Source organism: Amyelois transitella, chromosome 20 (genome assembly GCF_032362555.1).
Source record: "Amyelois transitella isolate CPQ chromosome 20, ilAmyTran1.1, whole genome shotgun sequence".
In the NCBI taxonomy this organism is placed as follows: Eukaryota; Metazoa; Arthropoda; class Insecta; order Lepidoptera; family Pyralidae; genus Amyelois; species Amyelois transitella.
In genome coordinates this window covers 8,170,140-8,191,720 of record NC_083523.1, presented here as the reverse complement: position 1 = coordinate 8,191,720, position 21,581 = coordinate 8,170,140, and the positions used below count along the sequence as shown (strand labels likewise).

The 21,581-nt window shown below is 37.2% G+C and overlaps 1 protein-coding gene across 1 annotated transcript in view; it reads right to left on the bottom strand.

Annotated features, from left to right (window-relative positions):
• LOC106131500 (tachykinins) overlaps nt 1–21,581 on the bottom strand; it is a 49,119-nt gene that overhangs the window by 6,775 nt on the left and 20,763 nt on the right. The window lies entirely within an intron of this gene.

Sequence of the window (21,581 nt, the reverse complement as noted above, 5' to 3'; positions counted from 1 at the left end):
TACAGTCTACTCCGTCAAGGATAACTCTGATGGGGTAGACAGAGTCAACCCCTTACAATCAACAGTCTTTATAAGTATACGTGACGTATTTGCATTTCGGTTTAAAGATAATATTTCAAGACTGTTCACTTTTATTTTATGGTAAGTACCCAAAAATGGACTATACCTAATTAAGTAAGACCTCTCCAGGGGAAACACGACTGGGACAATTGGGAAGAGGATAAAATACCCAAATAAATATATTCAAGAAATGAGATCGTTAAACTCCATATACTTAGGTAAAGTCATTTGGGGAAAAACAAACGTAAGGTTATTTGTGATCATGATATCACGTTTGCGTTGCCCACGTTTTTTCTATAAATACATACATATGGTTACGTCTATATCCCTTGCGGGGTAGACAGAGCCAACAGTCTTGAAAAGACTGAATGGCCACGTTCAGCTATTTGGCTTAATGATAGAATTGAGATTCAAATAGTGACAGGATGCTAACCCATCGTCTAAAAATAAATCCCAAGTTTGTAAGCCTATCCCTTAGTCGCCTTTTACGACATCCATGGGAAAGTGATGGAGTGGTCCTGTTCTTTTTTGTATCGGTGCAGGGAACTACACGGCACATTTTATTTCTATTGCCGTGTGGTTCCTACCACTTTAAAAAAGGACGACTACATCTCTTCCCTATAGATGTCTTATAAGGCAACTAAGTAGCAAAGAAAAAAATTGCTGCTTTTATCGTAAAAGTCAATTAAGGGAAAGTCAAAGAAAGTTGAGATTCAAGGCGATGGCTATCTAGCTTTGACTATCTGTATTTCAATTCCATCATTATGCTTTTTAACCGAACGTGGCTTCTGTCTTTTCAAGATTTGTCTCTGTCTACCCCGTAAAGGATAATGCCGTGACGTGTGCACGAGATCGTTAAACTCTATTTACGTTTGGGAATAAACAAGCGTTAAGCTATTTGTGATCACGATGTATGGAGGTCACGTGACCCACTTTCATTTCTATTACTGCTATGACAATTTGGCGCGTTATTTTCTACGAATGTTATATTCTTTGGCCTCTGTGGCGCAGCGGTAGTACGCTTGTCTGTGACACCGGAGGTCCCGGGTTCGAATCCCGGCCAGGGCATGATGAGAAAATAACTTTTTCTGATTGGCCTGGGTCTTGGATGTTTATCAATATAGGTATTTATTATAAAATATAGCACGTTTAGTTAGTATCTCTTAACATACTTCGAGGCGAACTCAATCTGTGTAATTTGTCCCGTATATATTTATTTTGAAGGTCCGATAATAAAGCGATATGTAGAAATAGCAATGAGCTCTTTATTTTGTAAAAGCCGATACTTTAAAATCGGATATAGCTTATTTTCCATGGATTTGTAAGTGGTAACTAAGGGAGTATCTATAGCACAGTTATCGATTATTCTCGCTTGCGAACCAAAAGGTCCCAGGTTAGATACCCGGTCAGATAATGATGGAAAATAACTTTTTCTGATTAGTGAATATCCAGTCTTAGTCGTTTATCTTTTTAAGTAATAAGTATCGTGTGTATTCTAAGTATAATACAAGTTTCGAACTTTTAACTCGCAAGCGATGCCGCGGCCTAAAGCTAGTATATACTAGTCTATACTAATATTATGAAGCTAAAGAGTTTGTTTGTTTGAACGCGCTAATCTCAGGAACTACTGGTTCGAATTGAAAAATTCTTTTTGGGTTGAATAGACCATTTATCGAGGAAGGCTTTAGGCTATATAACATCGAGTTGCAACTATTAAGAGCGAAGAAATAATGGAAAATGTGAAAAAAAAACGGAGTAAATTATTCACCCTTCAATGATGCCCAAATAACTATTCCACGCGGACGAAATCGCGGGCACAGCTAGTATTATAATACGTATCACTCCAATCTTATTTGCGCCCATTAAGAGGTGGAGTGCAATCGATTGCATTTGTGGTGTCGACTCCGATCAGTTTGCAAGAAATGTGCTTTATTCTACATTTATTTTGACTGCACATAAAACCATGTCAATAAAATAGGACCATAGGAGATGAAGATTACGTACATCTTAATCACGTATTTTCCCTGTGGGGTAGACACAGCCAACTGTCTTGAAAAGACTGAAATGCCACGTTCAGCTGTATGGTTTAATAATGGGACATACATATGGTCACGTCTATATCCCTTGCGGAGTAGACAGAGCTAATAGTCTTGAAAAGACTGAATGGCCACGTTCAGCTATTTGGCTTTATGATAGAATTGAGATTCAAATAGTGACAGGTTGCTAGCCCATCGCCTAAAAGAAGAATCCCAAGTTTATAAGCCCACCCCTTAGTCGCCTTTTACGACATCCATGGGAAAGAGATGGAGTGGTCCTATTCTTTTTCTATTGGGGCTGGGAACCATACGGCTAATAATCGATAACTGTGCTAAAATAAACTTAACGAGTGTACTTTTTCTTTATCAGTATAATATTTCTTTTGTTTCCAAAGTTCCAAAGCCGATAATTATCGTTATTTTTTTTTCGTCCGCAAAGTTTGTAAGTCAAATCAGATAACAGAATAACAGTATTAAGGTCCAGTGCTGTAAGATAATCCTCCTTACGTGCGAAGAGTATTTAGCGGGAAGCATTCCTGTCACGATAAATATTAATGAGCAGCTGCCCCTTAATGCAATAATAACACTGCTCATTTATACAGAGGGAGAAGAGACATGTTTCGTTTTTATGACGACACTAGCTGTTGCCCGCGACTTCGTCCGCGTAAATTTCGAGTTGAATCTTGATCATACAGTCAGATACAGACAGACAAAAAATTAAAAAAAAATCTCTATCCGTTTCAGTCAAAATACTTAATGTATAGATGAGGCGGGAATTTTGAATTTAGAAAAAATTCAATAAATATAAAAATAAAAAGTGATCGTGGCAAGTGGCAAAATGTAGTTTCTGCCTATGCGTCCGGGAAAGAGGCGTGATTTTATGTATGTTATGCTTACTTACCTATTGTATTTAGTTTCACTTTTAACAAATTGTACGTTGATTGAAATTTTGCTTATGTGTTGTGTTTTAAAATAATTAATAAATATACATATACGGGACAAATTACACAGATTGAGTTAGCCTCGTAAGTAAGTTCGAGACTTGTGTTACGAGATACTAACTCAACGATACTATATTTCATAATAAATACTTATATAGATAAACATCCAAGATCCAGGCCAATCAGCAAAAGTTCTCATCATGGCCCTGGCCGGGATTCGAACCCAGGACCTCCGGTTTCACAGACGATAACATAACTACCTAAAACATTTAAGTACATGAAAATAAGAAGTTTTTTTATTACACTGAATAAAGGTCATCATATCAATTACTATGATTCATTAATTTCATGTTATATTTTCATAAAATGACTTTTTTAAATCGTTTCGTTCCAAAGGCTATTTCGTTCGTTGTAAGTCTAAAAATTTACCCTTGTACAAAAAAAAATTCAAATACACTATTTACGTATAAATATATGAACAGTTTTCACTAACACCAAATATTCTTCAAACAGTGACAGTAGTACAGACTGACAAGTCGACAATATAGTACCTATATGTATATATTCCCATGAACAACGAATTTAATAAAATCACGCGTCAATACAACAGTTCGGGAACGTTTTTCAAATCAAACAGGATAGTGTAGCAATCATTCGGAATAACAATGTAAATTGCCAACGAATCTCGTAAACTATTTGTTTAATAAATTACTCCCTAGGGATCAGCTGCCATTTTGTTTCGGAACAAACACTTTTAACTCTATCAAAAGTTTTATTAAAATGACCACCATATCTTTCCCACGGATATCGTAAAAGGAGACTGAGGGAAAGGCTAATAAACTTGGGGTTATTCTTGTAGGCCATGAACAAGCAAAATGTAATTATTTGAATCTCAATTCCATCTTAACCGAACAGCTGAACGTGGTCTTTTAGTCTTTTCCAGACTGCTGGCTCTTTCTTTGCCGCAAGGGATATACTAAATGTGATTATATACACATATATATTTTTATTTTTCGAAAAATCTTATTGATTCGAGAATACCTATAGAAAATTGTCACAATTGTACTCTATTGTAAAAACTTATCAGATATAATCATCGTCCTTTTTTTTACTACTAGCTATTCCGCGGGACTTTCTCCCATCATTCATTTTCAGAAAAAAAGCCTTCGTTACTCCTTAAGGTCTATTCTATCTCTGTGTACAAAAAACGTCAAAATGTGAATACAAATTGAGTTAATGCGTTACAAACAGACTTATAAGATACGTATATTCATACAAGACACAATACGTATAAGATGATAACTCTGATTAGCTGATGATTAGCTTTATGAGAAGGAAGATTGTGTAAAAATAATTTTTGCTCATATCGTCTTGACAAAGTCGAGAGATCTCTACAGCCTAGGAATTTAATATAATTTTTATCTTGCGTGGGGCAATATCCTAGCATAAAATGTCAACGGCAAATTAAGTGCTGGCCTATTTTGCAGAAATTAAACTTTGTCTGTTTGTAATATCTTTATAACACAGAAATTTACACAGTCACATGAAAGCGGACTTATCCTATGAAGGGATCTCTTCCAGTCAACTAGCATACAATAAATTACTTTGATTATTAAGTAAAAAATAGCAAGTCACTGTTTTATTGCAATAATATAACTTTCATCATTGATATTAAAAACACACTAAACTGTTCTATTAAAAAATATTTCCGACCTCCTCAATCGCTCCTTAGCTGGGGAACCTAATCCATATTGGATCATTGTTACACATCCAGTTGCCTGAATGTGCAGGTTTCCTCACGATGTTTTTCTTCACCGTAAATGCATTGCTTAGCAAAGTAACTAATGTCCGTGACTTGGTAAAGAGTCATTGGTATAAGGCCACTGTAACTTTTCAACTTGAACATTACATGATCAAAATACTACATACATCAAATCACGCCTCTTTCTCAGTGGGGTAGACAGACACCTCTTTCCATTAGCCACGATCCTTGCACACTTCTTTCGCTTCAACCACATTCATAAGCTTCTTCATGCAAGCTCGTCGGTTTTAAGCACTCTTTACCTGCCTTTGGCAGGAAATCCCCAATTTGATCAAGGTACGCTCTTTGTATAGTAGCAAAACCCACGACTCCATTATTTTGCGGTCTGTCATACTATCAGTGGTGTGACGTTGATTCTACCACGATAACGGTACAGTCGCGTACAAAATACATACATGCATATATCCACGAGTCCCTCCCTTCCCTATTCCTTGCGGAGTAGATAGAGCTAACAGTCTTGAAAGACTGATTGGCCACGTTCAGCTGTTAATGGTAGAATTGATATTCAAGTAGTGACAGGTTGCTAGCCCATCGCCTAAACAAAGAATCCTAAGTTTATAAGCCTATAGCTTTATTCGCGTACCTACAACGTATTAATTACTTATTTTATATGTTTGTTTGTATTTTATATTTTTCTATCCACCTTAGTTGTTATACTATACGTGCTTTATACCCTTAGTCGGCGATTTTGCAAAAGACTTCATACGATATGAATTGCAATATCATCATAATAAACTTTATAAATTTTGCTGAGAATTTTATCTTTATGACATCACTTTAGTTCCCTAATGTACGATATAAATATTGGTTTAAGATAACAATACATTAGCCATCAAAGTGGATTAGCTTTTCGGCTTGTTATAATCTCGTGAGTACATCCAAATCCCATCTAATCCTAAATAATATAAATGTTTATTTGTTTGTAACCTCTTCGCGGGCTATCTACTGAAATGATCTTCTTGAAATATCACATATATATCATTAATAGACTGGAGAATGACATAGGTTACCTTTCATCCCAGTAAAAAGTAAAGTGCCCGTGGGATTTGCAAAAACCTACATTTGGCGCAAAATTCGTCGCTCAAGTGTACCTTGTACATACATAACAACATACATACAACATTAGGACTATTTCATTAAATTTATATTGTGTAATACCGAACATTGCTAATTGAAACTTTCTCCAACAAACCTCGTTTTACTAAGAAACTTCATGTATATAACCATTGAACGAATTCTTGTACGCAACTTAGCGGTATTTCGTCTCAATTCGAAGGTACATGGGTTTGAAGGGAAGCTCATATGAATAAGCTTGCTCCTTGAATTAAAAGCACAATGTACCTACTTATTTAAGTTAGTCTAAGTCTCACAAGTAGTTTTCAATTATTCGATACAACATGTATAATTATGTCGGAAGAGAGTTTGGTTGTTTTTGAATTAATTTATTGGCCAATAACAGAAACAAATGAAGTTAAATATAATACTAGAATAATAATAATCTCTACTCAATTGTATATTTGTCGAAAAATGTCGCTAAAAATACTTACTTACTCGTTCTATCTCTTTTTTGAAGAAGCGTTTTACTGATGAGTTTCTGTTAGCATTTCACGAATCATTTTGTTGCTCAATAATTTTTTTATACTCAAATGATATAGTATATACTACAAAAAAGCTGGACGAAGTGGTGAGAGAAATGTCAAAAGGCAGACCTTGGGCCCAGAAGTTTTGTGGTCATAAATAAATAATAAACTCTTTATTTTAAAGGATTTGTATAACATTAAATCAAATAATGAGTACACTACATCATACACTGGGAACACGCAAAAATAATACAAATAGGCTTATTTAATTAATAATTACAATTATAAAAAAGATTTAGAAATTATAGAGAATCACACTTACTTATAATTGTAAGTGTGATTCTCTACCTATATATACCTAATTATGGAGATTGTTTAAAAATTATTATCTTTTGAGTCGAATGGAAAGCCATGTTACGAACAACGCTTTTAGACGTAGGAGACTTAAATCCTAAAAACAACTTTGCAAGGAGTTTTGATAGAAAAGATTTGATAAAAGTAGATACGTGGGTATTATTTGCTGAGAAATGTTACAACTTCTGAAGATTTACGAATGGCTTAGCACGTCCGAAACTAAGTTTATTGACTGATAAATGAACTGATAATACTTATTGTCCCGTTAAATCGCCATTTGTTTTAAAAAGTAAAATCTTCCATCTTCAAATGATCCAAATTTAAACTGTACTTCCTTATGCCTACAACTTCGTAACTCCAATATTTAGTTGTTCTTATTTTTTAAAGGATATTGTATCAAACGTGGCTGGATATCTATATACAGTCACCAAATCACGCCTCTTTCCCAGAGAGATAGGCAGAGGTCACATCTTTCCACTTGTAACGATTCCTGCACTCACATCACTGCATTCACATCATCCACATTCATAATTCTCTTCGTGCAAATTCGTCGGTTTCCTCATGATTCTCTTTTTTTTTATATTACATTTTATATATTGCATGTAATCTTTCCCATTCATTATTATTACAAGTATGGATACATAAAAGAGATGTAGGCTCTTGTAAATGAAAAAAAGTTAATTATCTACCAAATTAGGCTATTTAAAATTTCACTGAAAAGCCGCGTTGCGAAATACCGGCCGCTCTTTACATTTTTGTAATATTAAATTTACCAACATATGTATGCTTGTTTTCGACCGCGGTTTCTTTCCTGTTAAAAACCGTTTGTATTCGTTACAAACAATATTATAGTAAACAATAATATATGATAGGCTAAAGGGAGATAGTATATGACACGAGGAAAAACAGAATATTATATAGGAAAAACAAAATACTATTTAAATATGTTTTTTGTCACTTTGTAAGTAAACTTATGAAAAGCAATAAATATTTGAGTAATGACAATTATGAAATATTTTGACAATAATTACCTACCGCTTATGAAAATTAAACGAGTAATAACACATGAGGATATACTATTGAAGAAAGAATGCGACGCAAAGAGTGAGGGAGGCAAACATTTTAAAAGCAAAACACGATTATGTCAAAGAAATATTTGTATGACGAAAGAAAAGTATGTAAACGCAAAATGTTATGTCGTTGAGGTAATCGATTTGTGCCACTAAAACCGCTTTGTTATTAGCTTTTGAGGAAACACAAGTGTCAGAAAGATGTCAAGTTAAAAGTGAACGTAATGGAACGTAAAATAATCAAGGGAATGGCTAATGAACTTGGGATTCTTCTTTTAGATGTTGGGATAACAACCTGTCACTATTTATATCTCAATTCAATCTTAAGCGATGCAGTCAATGTGGCCTTTCAGTCTTGAAAAGACTGAAAAAGGCTGAGAAAAGGCAGTTTGTTACTACTTCTTCTGCACTGACGCCTTGGAAGCGGCAGTAAACTTAGTGTTAAGTAATTTAATTGACGTCAACCAATGTTGTTAAACCATACGTTTTGACAATTATTAAGCGATATGAAGTATCCTATAATAATGAATAAAAATTTTGAATTTGAATTTGAATTTGACTCTATGTCTACCCCGTAAGGGATATAGACGTGATGTATGTTGTTTACGAACTAAATCCCGATATCGTATAAGGCGACTAAGATATAGGCTAATAAACTTCTTTTAGGCGATCGGATAGCAACCTGTCATTTTTTAAATATCGATACCATCATTAATGCAGACAGTTGAACGTGGCATTTCAGTTTTGACTGTTGGCTCTGTCTACTTCGTAGGAGATAACGGTGTGTTTGTATGCATACATACATACACATACATATAATCACGTCTATATCCCTTGCGGGGTAGACAGAACCAACAGTCCTGAGCGGCCACGTTCAGCTGTGTTTGTATGCATGTATGTAAAAAAACATTCAATAAAAATATAATCGTAACCGGTCAACGCTTTTTATTTCCCATCCAAACAGTTCACAAAATAAATATTGACACTATTTGGATTAGTTTATTTAAATTAAATTAAAAATCAGTATCGTGCCAGCGTTTCCAAATTAATTTGACGTTCTGATAACTATGTTGTATGTTTTTAGGCCTGAAATAATGAAACAATAATATTAGTCCCATATATTCGTGCCGAATTTTGACTATCAGTTCCAATTATCCTTATAATGGGGTTAGAGTGATTTTGGACAAGCAAATTAGTGGAGCCGGGTTCAAATAGAACCTTGGTTGCCTTTTACCGCAGGTTTAATAATTTAGTTGTAGTTAAGAGCCGTTTTCATACTGGTCAGGTAGATGAGAAAATATAAAGTGTCGCACCAACCCCCCCATCTTTTTTTTTATTGTATTGTGTAAACAGCCTGGTAAAGGGTCAGATCAAAAGTACCCGAAACCGCCGAGCTTGCATGAAGAGAGTTATGAATGTGGATGAAGCGAAGGAAGTATGCAGAGATCGTGGCAAGTGGAAAGAGGTAGTCTCTGCCTACCCCTCCGGGAAAGAGACGTGATTTTATGTATGTATGTAAATAGCCTGTCCCGGTAGCAACACGCGTGACGCCGTTTTCATCGCGCGAAAAACTATCGCTGTTTCATTTTTAATTATTATAGTTTTTACACAATACAATTTAAAAAAAAGATTTGGCTGGAGCGTCACTATATATTTTCTCCTCTACCAGAACGGTATGAAAACGGCTCTTATATACAACTTAATTATTAAATCCGTACAGGCTGTTCACACAATACAATTAAAAAAAACGACATATAAAGTTTGAATTGCAAAAGACGAAATGATCTGACATTCTGTCAATATATCTGGAGTTGGTTAAAAGTTATCGACGTCCATAAGTGGGTATAAATCACAATATAGTCTATAAGTGGGTATATATACAATGATAAATGGCAGATAAAAATGGATTTCAAACAAAAAAAAGCAACTAAACATGGGTAAAACCGCGGCGAATCACTAATTAAGCAAGCATGAAGAAACATTTGTGTTCCCGCATAATATCCTGATGTATCACGTCAAAACAATAACAAAACAGTACAAAAGTTACATTAATATTGTATAATTAAAACATGCAAAAACATGATTAAAATTTAACCCCACTTTTTAGCGTAAGGTCCGGTTAGAATAAATTACAACACGCATACAATGTTCCCATTAATGTTTACTGTTTTGTTACTTCGAAAATGATAAATTATGATTGAAAATATTATGTTAACTAGCTTTAGCGCGGAGCTTTGTTCCCGTGGGAATTGCAAAAAAGTAGTAGATAGATAGTGTCGAGTGATTCCCGGCACGATGAAAAAAAAGAAAAGGATCACTCCATCTCTTTCCCTTGGTTGTCGTAAAAGGCGACTTGGGATTCTTCATTCAGGCGATGGGCTAGCAACCTGTCACTATTCGAGTCTGAGTGGAGATCGAACCCGGTTCCTCGCAAATCATGCACATTGCCACTGCACCATAAATCTACCAACTATGGGCGTTTTTTTCACACCGATATTGTAAAACTTCCCGCCAAAACCCATTCACTTTCCCAAAAATAACCGTTGTTGACTAAAAAATAATTACCGTGCTGGAAACACTTCGCAACTGGCTTTACCTGAGTGCTGTGTGACAGAGATAGTGGCACTACACCTGGAGATTGAGAGGGACGGAAGATTTGCCTAATGAGCGACACTGTCACCCCTCATCAAAGGTTAAAAGCTATTGTGAAGATGTGAGGAAGTTTCTTTTGTGAGTAATTGAAGCGTTATAAGCGATTTTAAGGTTATTTACTACCGCCTCGTTTAGGAATAAGGAACAATAGTTCTTAGTTAAGAGCGTCCGTGGATGAAAGTTAAAAGTTATACCCAGGTTCGATTCCCACTGCAGTCAAATTAAGATTCTAAGATATGAAAGATGAAAGGATGAAAAAATTATCGCAATAATTATTATTTGGAAACAAACAATAAAATGCCAGTAATCATCGGCAACATGCTTCGTCAAAAACACAATTAATTAGATTCTGCTTAATAATACTCTTCTTAGTGAGAGAAGATATATAATATACATTACATATATATTACTTAATAATACTCTTCTTAGTGAGATAAAATATACATACACATACATACATATTACTACGTCTATATTCTTTTGGGGATAGACAGAGCCAACAGTCTTGAAAAGACAGGCCACGTTCAGCTGTATAGCTTTATAATAGAATTGAGATAAAGAATGCCAAGTTTATTAGCTTATCCTTTTGTCGCCTTTCATGGGAACGAGACGGAGTCGTCCTATTCTTTTAGTGCCAGGAACCACACGGCACCCGATTCTTTGAAAAGTTTGCAATTATTTAAAAAAGCATGAGCTATGCAGGTACTTTCGAATATAGAAAAGTTAAAATTTTTAAGTAGGATTTCAATAAATCATTAGGAAAACCCTAGTTTGCAACGATTGCGAGGTGAAACTGAATATCAACTGTATGCTAAGCTGCTGAAAGCTTTTACACCCTCCATTTATTTCAGTGGTCTACTTACATTCAGATTCAACTACTCTTCGTACTAAACTAACGTGTTTGCAGAAAAATCGGCTGTAAAAGGGTTTTGTATCAAGAAGAGAGATAAAAACTTACATAAGTTTGCATACATATGTATGTATATTCACGTCTTTATCTCTTGCGTTGCAGACAGAGTCTTCAAGATACTGATGTCCACTTCCAGCTGTATTGTTTAATGATAGAATTGAGATTCAAATAGTGACAGGTTGCTAAACTATCGCCTAAAAAAGAATCCCAAGTTTGTAAGCCTCTCCCTTAGTCGCTATTACGACATCCATGGGAAAGAGATGGAGTGGTCCTTTTCTTTTTTGTATTGGTGCCGGGAACCACACGGCATAGCTTTCTTAGCCTTCCCCTCAGTCAGTATTAACACAATTCAAGTATTATTAATCGATGACAAATTGTAAAATGTTCTTTAGTAGAAAATCACACGCAGTGCAAGTTAACTGCATCTTAACGCCCGGTAAAAGCTATTTTTATTTGTACTGCATTAACTCTATACAAACCTTGCAGCATAGAGTTAGTAAAACCTCCTTGTTATATTTAGAGCACATCTGTTGAAAAAATCAAGATATTTTCTGGATTTTTATGGTAGCTATGAAAGTACCTATATAAGTAACGCAAAAAATTCTGTATATATCTATTCCCGCGGGAGGTCTATTATTTATCATATAGTTATAAATATTAATTATTAAATAATATATAATAATAAAGCAAATACTTTTTTTATTTGAATTTGAGCTCTTTTTGAGAGCCCCTTCAACTACATAGGTACCCGTTTACCCTCATAACCTACATGCAGCCAAAGCCTCTTAGGCCAAAGAAATGTACAAATATTTGATATTTGACTAGCAGCCATGTTGAAAATCAGAAAACAGGCATTCGCAGGCACTTTTTTACGTCATTTTAAATTTGAATATATCCTAATTAAGTTATGTCTAATATAGTGTTTAGATAATTAATCCGGGACGTAAAATAAAATACTGTGTTGGTAAAAATAAAGAAAAACTATAATACAATCTGAAAACATAAAAATAATCTTAACTTATTGCGTCTTAAATCATTGTTGTGAAAATTAACAATTGACGATCACCATTTTTCTTTTATTAAAAATTAACTTTTTCTAAGCGGCCAGTACGCTATACAATTTTAAACAATTAGTATTTGTCAAAAAACTACAAGTGTTAATGATGATGCATGCATTTATTTATTCACTTTACTGAAACTTGTAAATTATATGAAGTAAAACGGCACATATTCTTAATAACTTAAGTATATATTTGGACTCATTGACATTTAATGTGTTATATACATTACAAAAAACATTTGTACTGAGCTGTATTTATTTAAAAAACGTAGTTCCCGCGTCATTCTCTTTTTTTTTTGTTTAATATATTTTTTATAGGTGGCCAGTTCTAACCTATTTCAATCTATTGCTTATTCAAAGAGGTTGCGTTATTTTATTTTCAAACAACAAGCTACAAACTACCTAAGCACTTCGCGTTCGCTCTATAGACGTAATAATCACTCTGAACCTTGCACTAAGTGAGTGTACAATTAACGCGACAGTAAAACAGTTGTCAGCCAACTACAGACTTTACCGCAGGAAGTGCTTACAGCAACTGGGGGTTATGTGTCAGCTTAGAAAAATCTCGTGCCGTTTGGTTCCTGGCACTATTAGCAAAAACTAATAGGACCATTCCCACCGATTTCATAAAATGTGTCTAAGGAATAGGCTTACAAAATGGAATTCTGGATGGGCTCGCAACCTGTCACTATTTGAATTTCAATACTATCACTAAGCCAAACAGCTGAGCATAGCCTATCAGTCTTTTCAAGGCTGGTGGCTCTGTCTAGCCCGCTAAGGATATAGATGTGATTATATCTATGTATATAGAAAAATCTCAATTCTATCATTAATCCAAACAGTTGAACGCGGCCATTCAGTCTTTTCAAGACTGTTGGCTCTGTCTACCCCGCAAGGGATATAGACGTGACCATATGTATGTATGTATTGTTTTTTTTTATTTATCGTCCCGCCAAAGTGTGCATACAGCCTTAATGTCATTACCTGTCAGACTAAGACTAAGTACTCAAGTTTAAAGTCTTGGGAATTTCCTACGCTGTTACATCTGATCTTAAAAGGGTATTTTTAATTCAATAGTATTAGCATCTGTTTAAAATACAGTAGCTTGTATTCTTGTGCCGTGTAGTTTATGGCAGTTAAGAATAGCACCACTCCTTCTCTTTACCATGGATGTCGTAAAGGGAGTCAAAGGGAATATAGGCATATTTATCTTGTAAAATTCTCTCATATGTTCTGGTAGTAAAAAAATATAGTATGTTGCAAGCTACTTATCCCGTATATTATAATACCCGTGCAGATCAAAGCCAATCAAAGACTAAAACTTGGGATTATTTCTTTATACTATGTATTTATAAATAATACAGGCATTAAACTTTAAATCTTTCCATATTTTTTTTTCTTTGTAATAATCAATTTATAATAATTTGTGTTAATCACAAAAAAAATATTTTCAAAATATGTGGTTCCCGGCACCAATAGGAAAAGGAATAGACCCACTCCAGTCTCTTTCCCATGGATGTTGTAAAAGGCGACTAAGGGATAGGCTTATAAACTTGGGATTCTTCTTTTAGGCGACAGGCTAGCAACCTGTCACTATTTGAACCTCAATTCTATCATTAAGCCAAACAGCTGAACGTGGCCTATCAGTCATTTTAATACTGTTGGCTCTGTCTATCTCACAAGGGATATAGACATGATTGTATGTATTTATGTATGTATAATCGAGATTAAATTATAATTGAATCAAGTTTCCCGAGACGTCCAAACAGCATTCAACAAGTTCAAACAACTGGCATTAGTTAACGATTTGTATAACGTTACAAACTTGTTGCGTTGCTAACTTGGGGCTAAGAAACTTGTGCATTAATGTGCATTCGAATTTTAAATAAGAGGTTTGGTTTTCATAAAGTTTATAAAGGAAAATTTACAAATTTTTTTTTTAGCTGTTATGTAGTGTAGTGTAGTAGCAGATGTGGACAACTAGTGCTGATTATTCTATATATTGATATTATTTTTGGCGAAATAAAACTCATCACACTTAAAATAGGAGTATATTCGGTAACGTTCGAAAAAGGCGGGACGTTTTTACTTTTTTTTCACGATGGAAATGGCGTCCATAAAACTAAATAGGCGTTAACAAAACAAAAAAAAAATTTTGTCGAAACTTGGGTGTCTTTGTCTCTTATCTTTGCGTGTTCCCAGTTGCACTCTTAGCCACAATGCTCCAGGGCGTAGGGTTAGCTTTCCAGAATATCCTTTTCATCTTTGTCTTGTCTGCAGCGTCCTTATGTAAGACCATTAGCACATAATTCATCTAACAAAAAAGTTAGCTAAGTGTATGATAGAAAAATATCATCATTAAGAGAAAGTATATTTATGCTAAAATAATATTTAAATGATCAAGACTTGACAGGTGTAGACTAGGAGAGTTTTTTTTTTTTTATTTATTATCATTCCAAAAAAAAACATCAATTACAATGGTACACATAATGCATTAGGTTAAAACCACAAAGGTTTGTTGTGTACTAATGCAGTTAAATACATTTCAAAGTTAAATAGATACGTTACGTTATGTGACACATAATTATAACTTTTAGTGCGCATAGTTCTGCTTCAAAGGGTCTTATTTCCGTTTGCTGAACGTTGTATTTTAAAAATAAACACCAATACGTTTAAATGTCGAATGCCAAGTTTTTCTACATTCCTAATCAACTCCTTTATTTGGTAAATCCATCACGTTACCTACATTTGATGTTATCACTGGCCATATTTCAGCAACCGCATTCCATTTTTGAATTCAATCCGAATGTCATTTTTCAAACACGGTCCCGCATCCCACACCGATCCGATAAAGGTAGGACTCCATTTTGTAACTTTCCACAAACATTTGAATTTCGAATGTCGTACGTTCCATATTTCAAAATGTCATTGGTTTTCAATTATTACCTACCGTGCAAAAATGTTTGGAATAACGGATTTAACGTAAAGTTAACCGTCATGGTATAAAAATTTAAGTTTGATATATTTGAAACATAACTTCCAAATAGTCATTAGTAGATGACCTAGGTGGAATTCGAACGTGTGCCTTTCTGCGCATCACGCATTCTAACGGGGCACCTTAGCGATAATATCTGCAAAATATTACAATTCTGAAGCAATTTTTTTTTAAATTTTGAATATGTAGAAAATCCGCATTTTCAGCTAGGTTTGCGAAGGTCAGAGTCGCTGTGTGTAGAAACCTGACTCACCCAAATCAGTTATCATGGTAACAATGGAGCACCCGGGACAAACCCCAAGATGAAGACGGTTCCTTTACATTCTTTTTCCTCCTGGCTGTCCCGGTTGCATCCTCACCACTCTGGGAAGAGCCTGGGATTTGTCTTGGACCATACTGGATTAGGTTAGTTAAGTTCCACGAAGCGACTCCCATCAGACTTCCGCAGCCGTAACTGAAGACCCAGAATAACATATAGGCTACTTTTAATCACGGAGTTCCCGCGGGATTGACAGGGTTTCCATGCGGACGAAGTCACGGGCGGCCTCTAGTGTAAACATAACATTGAGAAGTACCCCACGCTTCCTGCCAGCACTGTCAAAGTTTTCCAAAAACATTATTACCTCGTATAAATTCCGACATTTTCGTACCTACGTGCTTGTAATGTATTCACCTATTGATATTCATAAGCTCAAAGTTCGGGCTTAATAGGATTGCAATACAAACAATTTGTTTATAAGTGCTTAAAGTTCTTTCCTTGACAGGTTTTTGACGGGAATTAATTTCTTCGGTGGTGTTTTTTATATAAAAAAAAACTTAATACGATGAACGTACAAATGCTTTATTTTCTTAATTTTAAACTTACAAGAAACGGAACGTAATGCGCTCACGTCACAAAACAGGAAGAAGATAGGAGCGGCAACATTAACAAATGAACACAGTATTGCCAACTGTGCAATTGTAACACAACAGGTGGATTTTTTTTTGTATCATACAGAACTACGTAGGAGTAAAAGCGTCGGTGGCCGAATAGTTGAGGTGTCGGTTAAAATGCGTGTGGCGCAAAAACGGCACAGGTTCGAATCCCACGTCGGCCATGTACCAATGACTATTTTCAAAGTTATGTACATTAGTTTGATAACTAACCGATGCTGTTACGGTGAGTGAAAACATCGCGAGGAAACCTACTCATTCAAGAAACTGGATGCGTAACCATAAGATCCCATGTGGATCATATGACCTCCTTAGTCAGAATGGTCTTAGTATAGCTTCGTGTAAAAACCTGACTTACTCAATCCAGGATCCATTGTCAAGGGTATACCCCGGGCTCCTCTCCAGAGTGGTGAGGATGCAACCGGGACTACAGCCAGGAGGAAATAAGAACTACGTGAAATAAAGGCCTTAAAGGTAATATAGGTTTAAATGGTGTATAATGAGTTTCTAGAAGAAATGCTTTCTGGATCGTAATTTATTTTGATCAACTTTTTACCAACTTCAAAAGAAAAGGTTCTCAGTTCGACCTGTATGTATGTTTATCTGCTATGATCTCGCGTTTCGCTGTACAGATTTTGATGCGGTTTTCTGGAAAGTGTTTATTACACTAACAAGAGGGTTACTTAACCGACTTCAAATAATAAGGATATTGATTGGAGGCAATTTTCTTTTTACTAAAGTTATGAATAAAGTGTTCTAAATGTACCAACCTTATAAAATAAAAGAATCACTGACTGATCTAATGATGACTGAGAAACATCAACGCATAGCTCAAACCAATGGGTCGAATTGTTAAAAAAAGGTAAGTTCCTTTTGTGATTCTGAAGTGCACTTTAAAGAACCATACATACATACATATAGTCACGTCTATATCCCTTGCGGGGTAGACAGAGCCATCAGTCTTGAAAAGACTGAAAGGCCACATTCAATTGTGTGGCTTTGTTTTGGAGTTGAGATTCAAATAGTGACAGGTCGCCAGCCCATCAGCATAAACCTTCAAGAAGAATCCCACGTTTATTAGCCTATCCCTTAGTCGCCTCTTACGACATCTACGGGAAATAGATGTAGTGGTCCCATTCTTTAGTGCCGGGAACCGCACGGCGGCACAAAAAAAAATAGTGGGAACGGTTTAAAATTAAAACTGGTACCTATTATTTAAACGAGTTTTTAATTTCTCTAGTGGAAAAAAATTTAAAAAACGAAAGCCGGTAGTTTTTTAATTCGGCTCGTAATCACGGCTGTAATTCCGAGGGTAATGGCGTCAGTGAAGTGCCGACTGCCTATTACTCACTTGGACTTAGCACTGTTGATTACTAAATGAGGCTGCAGGCGGTTTTGGGAATTAATGAGAAAATGCAATAAGTTGTATTTCAATTTGTTAGCCCATTGGCATTGTTTATGTAAATGGTTGAGGTATATACATAACTGGCTGTGCCCGCAACTGCGTCCACGTGGAATAGTTATTTTGGGCATCATTGAAGCCCTCGAGGATGAATAATTTTCCCCGTTTTTTTTCACATATTCCATTGTTTCTTCGCTCTTAAAAGTTGCAGCGTGATGTCGTATAGCCTAAAGCCTCGATAAATGGTCTATTCAACACAAAAACAATTTTACAATTCGAACCAGTAGTTCTTGAGATTAGCGAGTCCAAACAAAGAAACTCTTCAGCTTTATAATGTTAGTATAGAAGTATAGATTTGCATTTTATTTTATACGTACTGCGCCAACTGCCTTTTTATTTTAATTTCCTCCCACCCTAAGGTTGACTGGAAGAGATTGCTTTAGCGATAAGTCCGCCTTTGTACCTCTTTACCTCTGTTTTTTTTCTGTTTGTCTTTTTCTTATGGTGCAATAAAGAGTCTATCTATCTATTGTTTAGTATGACCTCTTTATTGGACCTGGGTTACAACCCCGGTCAAAACATGAAGAAATTTAGTATAATCACGCTTCTTTAACGAATGGCTATTTTTACTTGCCACAATCAAGTTCTTTTACCCTTAGTCGCCTTCCACTACATACACGGGAAATAAATAATTTGGCCGTATCAATAATAATTTATAAATGGAGAGTGTGTTTGCATGTCGGGCATTCACGTCAAAACTACTGAACCTATCTTCAAGAAATTTTTCATACCTACATAAAATGTTTAGTATGGAGAAGAACATTGCGTGTGCAAGCAGAGCCGCGGGAAGAATCTATATCTATTTATAATTTTAAGGCTTCCATACATACATATAATCCCGTCTATATCCCTAGCGGGGTAGACAGAGCCACCAGTCTTGAAAAGACTGATAGGTCACGTTCAGCTATTTGGCTTAAAGATAGAATTGAGATTCAAATATTGACAGGTTCCTAGCCCATCGTCTAAAAGAAGAATCCCAAGTTTATGAGCTTATCTTTTAGTCGCCTTTTACGACATCCATGGGAAAGAGATGGAGTGGTCCTAATCTTTTTCTATTGGTGCCGGGATCCACAAGGCTTCCAGCTTAAGCTTCCAGCGGAAAATAAATAATTTTTCGTGTAGCGGGAGTGATGATTCGGCTCGACCGCCACCAAAGGGAAGATCTTCCGCCAGGCTAGGTGTTATGCCTGGGGAACCGCGGCTCCGACGATGTTGTGTCGGAGGTTGTATATATAGCTCCAATCCGTGAAATCTTTGAAATCGCGTCTTAGATTCTTCGCTGCTATTGGTTGAGCGCGTCAATTTCTTCGCGATGATTGACAGTAGTTGTTTGATTTGATGTTGTGACGAGTGGCGTAGAGATGTCGCCACAGTACTCCCCCCCCAAGACCGGAGGTCTGAAGTCTTGAGATCTTGCTGTGCAATCTGTGCTTCAGTAGCTTGCAAGTGCCAGTTGTCTTCCAGTGAGTCGGAAGTTGCTCGAAGTCCTAGTGAGTCAGGAGTGAGCCGTTGCGTTGCTCGTAGTCTGCGGTGAGTCGAGACAGTAGAGAGCGAAGTCGACTTGTTGGCGCCGGGAGAAATCGTGCAGAGCTGCCACGCTGGAGAGAAGAGCGGCCGTCGAAGAGATCCAGGCGTGGGCTGCGATAGATGCGTCGGTCGCTGAAGTCGATGAGAGTGAGTGCGGGTGGAGACAGGACCAGGAAGCTCGGTGAGTCGGCTGCGATGGACCTGCTGCGATACCCAGTTGCTGGCTTGCTGTGAGACTGCTTGCAGTGTGAGGAGTGATGCTGAGGATTGGAGATGATGATGAAGAAGGTTGCTTCCAATCACGTCGGGGTCACCAATGTAGCGGGAGCGATGATTCGGCTCGACCGCCACCAAAGGGAAGATCTTCCGCCAGGCTAGGTGTTATGCCTGGGGAACCGCGGCTCCGACGGCATAACACCTAGCCTGGCGGAAGATCTTCCCTTTCTTGTCTACCGGCGCCAACAAGTACTGTGGCGACATCTCTACGCCACTCGTCACAACATCAAATCAAACAACTACTGTCAATCATCGCGAAGAAATTGACGCGCTCAACCAATAGCAGCGAAGAATCTAAGACGCGATTTCAAAGATTTCACGGATTGGAGCTATATATACAACCTCCGACACAACATCGTCGGAGCCGCGGTCCCCCAGGCATAACACCTAGCCTGGCGGAAGATCTTCCCTTTGGTGGCGGTCGAGCCGAATCATCACTCCCGCTACATTGGTGACCCCGACGTGATTGGAAGCAACCTTCTTCATCATCATCTCCAATCCTCAGCATCACTCCTCACACTGCAAGCAGTCTCACAGCAAGCCAGCAACTGGGTATCGCAGCAGGTCCATCGCAGCCGACTCACCGAGCTTCCTGGTCCTGTCTCCACCCGCACTCACTCTCATCGACTTCAGCGACCGACGCATCTATCGCAGCCCACGCCTGGATCTCTTCGACGGCCGCTCTTCTCTCCAGCGTGGCAGCTCTGCACGATTTCTCCCGGCGCCAACAAGTCGACTTCGCTCTCTACTGTCTCGACTCACCGCAGACTACGAGCAACGCAACGGCTCACTCCTGACTCACTAGGACTTCGAGCAACTTCCGACTCACTGGAAGACAACTGGCACTTGCAAGCTACTGAAGCACAGATTGCACAGCAAGATCTCAAGACTTCAGACCTCCGGTCTTGGGGGGGGAGTACTGTGGCGACATCTCTACGCCACTCGTCACAACATCAAATCAAACAACTACTGTCAATCATCGCGAAGAAATTGACGCGCTCAACCAATAGCAGCGAAGAATCTAAGACGCGATTTCAAAGATTTCACGGATTGGAGCTATATATACAACCTCCGACACAACATCGTCGGAGCCGCGGTTCCCCAGGCATAACACCTAGCCTGGCGGAAGATCTTCCCTTTGGTGGCGGTCGAGCCGAAACATCGCTCCCGCTACATTTCGTTAAAATCGTTCATTAAAGGTATGCTTTCAAGTCTGGAATTGTTTGTAAATCCTGACTGACAATGTTTGTTCAGCTCTTACACCGTCTTGATAGCGTTCTGTAGTACCTGTTAGGTGCACTTGGACTAAACATTGCTACATCGTATTTTCGTTCAAGAAAAGACAGCTGGCGGTCTACATTAGGTGTCGTCGGTTAAAATGCATGATGCGCAAAAAGGCAGAGGTTCAAATCCCACCTTGGCCTTGTAACAATGACTACTTTCGAAGCTATGTGCAATCGTTTGAATACTAACGTCACGTCTATATCCCTTGCGGGGTAGACAGAGCCAACAGTCCAACAGTGAAAAGGCTGAATGGCCACGTTCAGCTATGTGGCTTAATGATAGAATTGAGATTAAAATAGTTACAGGTTGCTAGCACATCGCCTAAGAAAAGCATCCCAAGTTTGTAAGCCTATCCCTTAGTCGCCTTTTACGACATCCATGGGAATGATGGAATGAGAAGGAATGAGAGGGAGTGATCCTATTCTTTTTTGTATTGGTGCCGGCACAGGGAAAACATCGTGAGGAAATATTCACATTCAGGCAACTGGATGTGTATCTGTTAGATCTGTTTACTCAGTAAGGAATAAAGACGTGATTATATGTATGTATATATGTTTATTTTAACCCTTACAGATTGGACCGCTCTGTTTTAAAAGCTTATTTACAAGTTACCTTACAC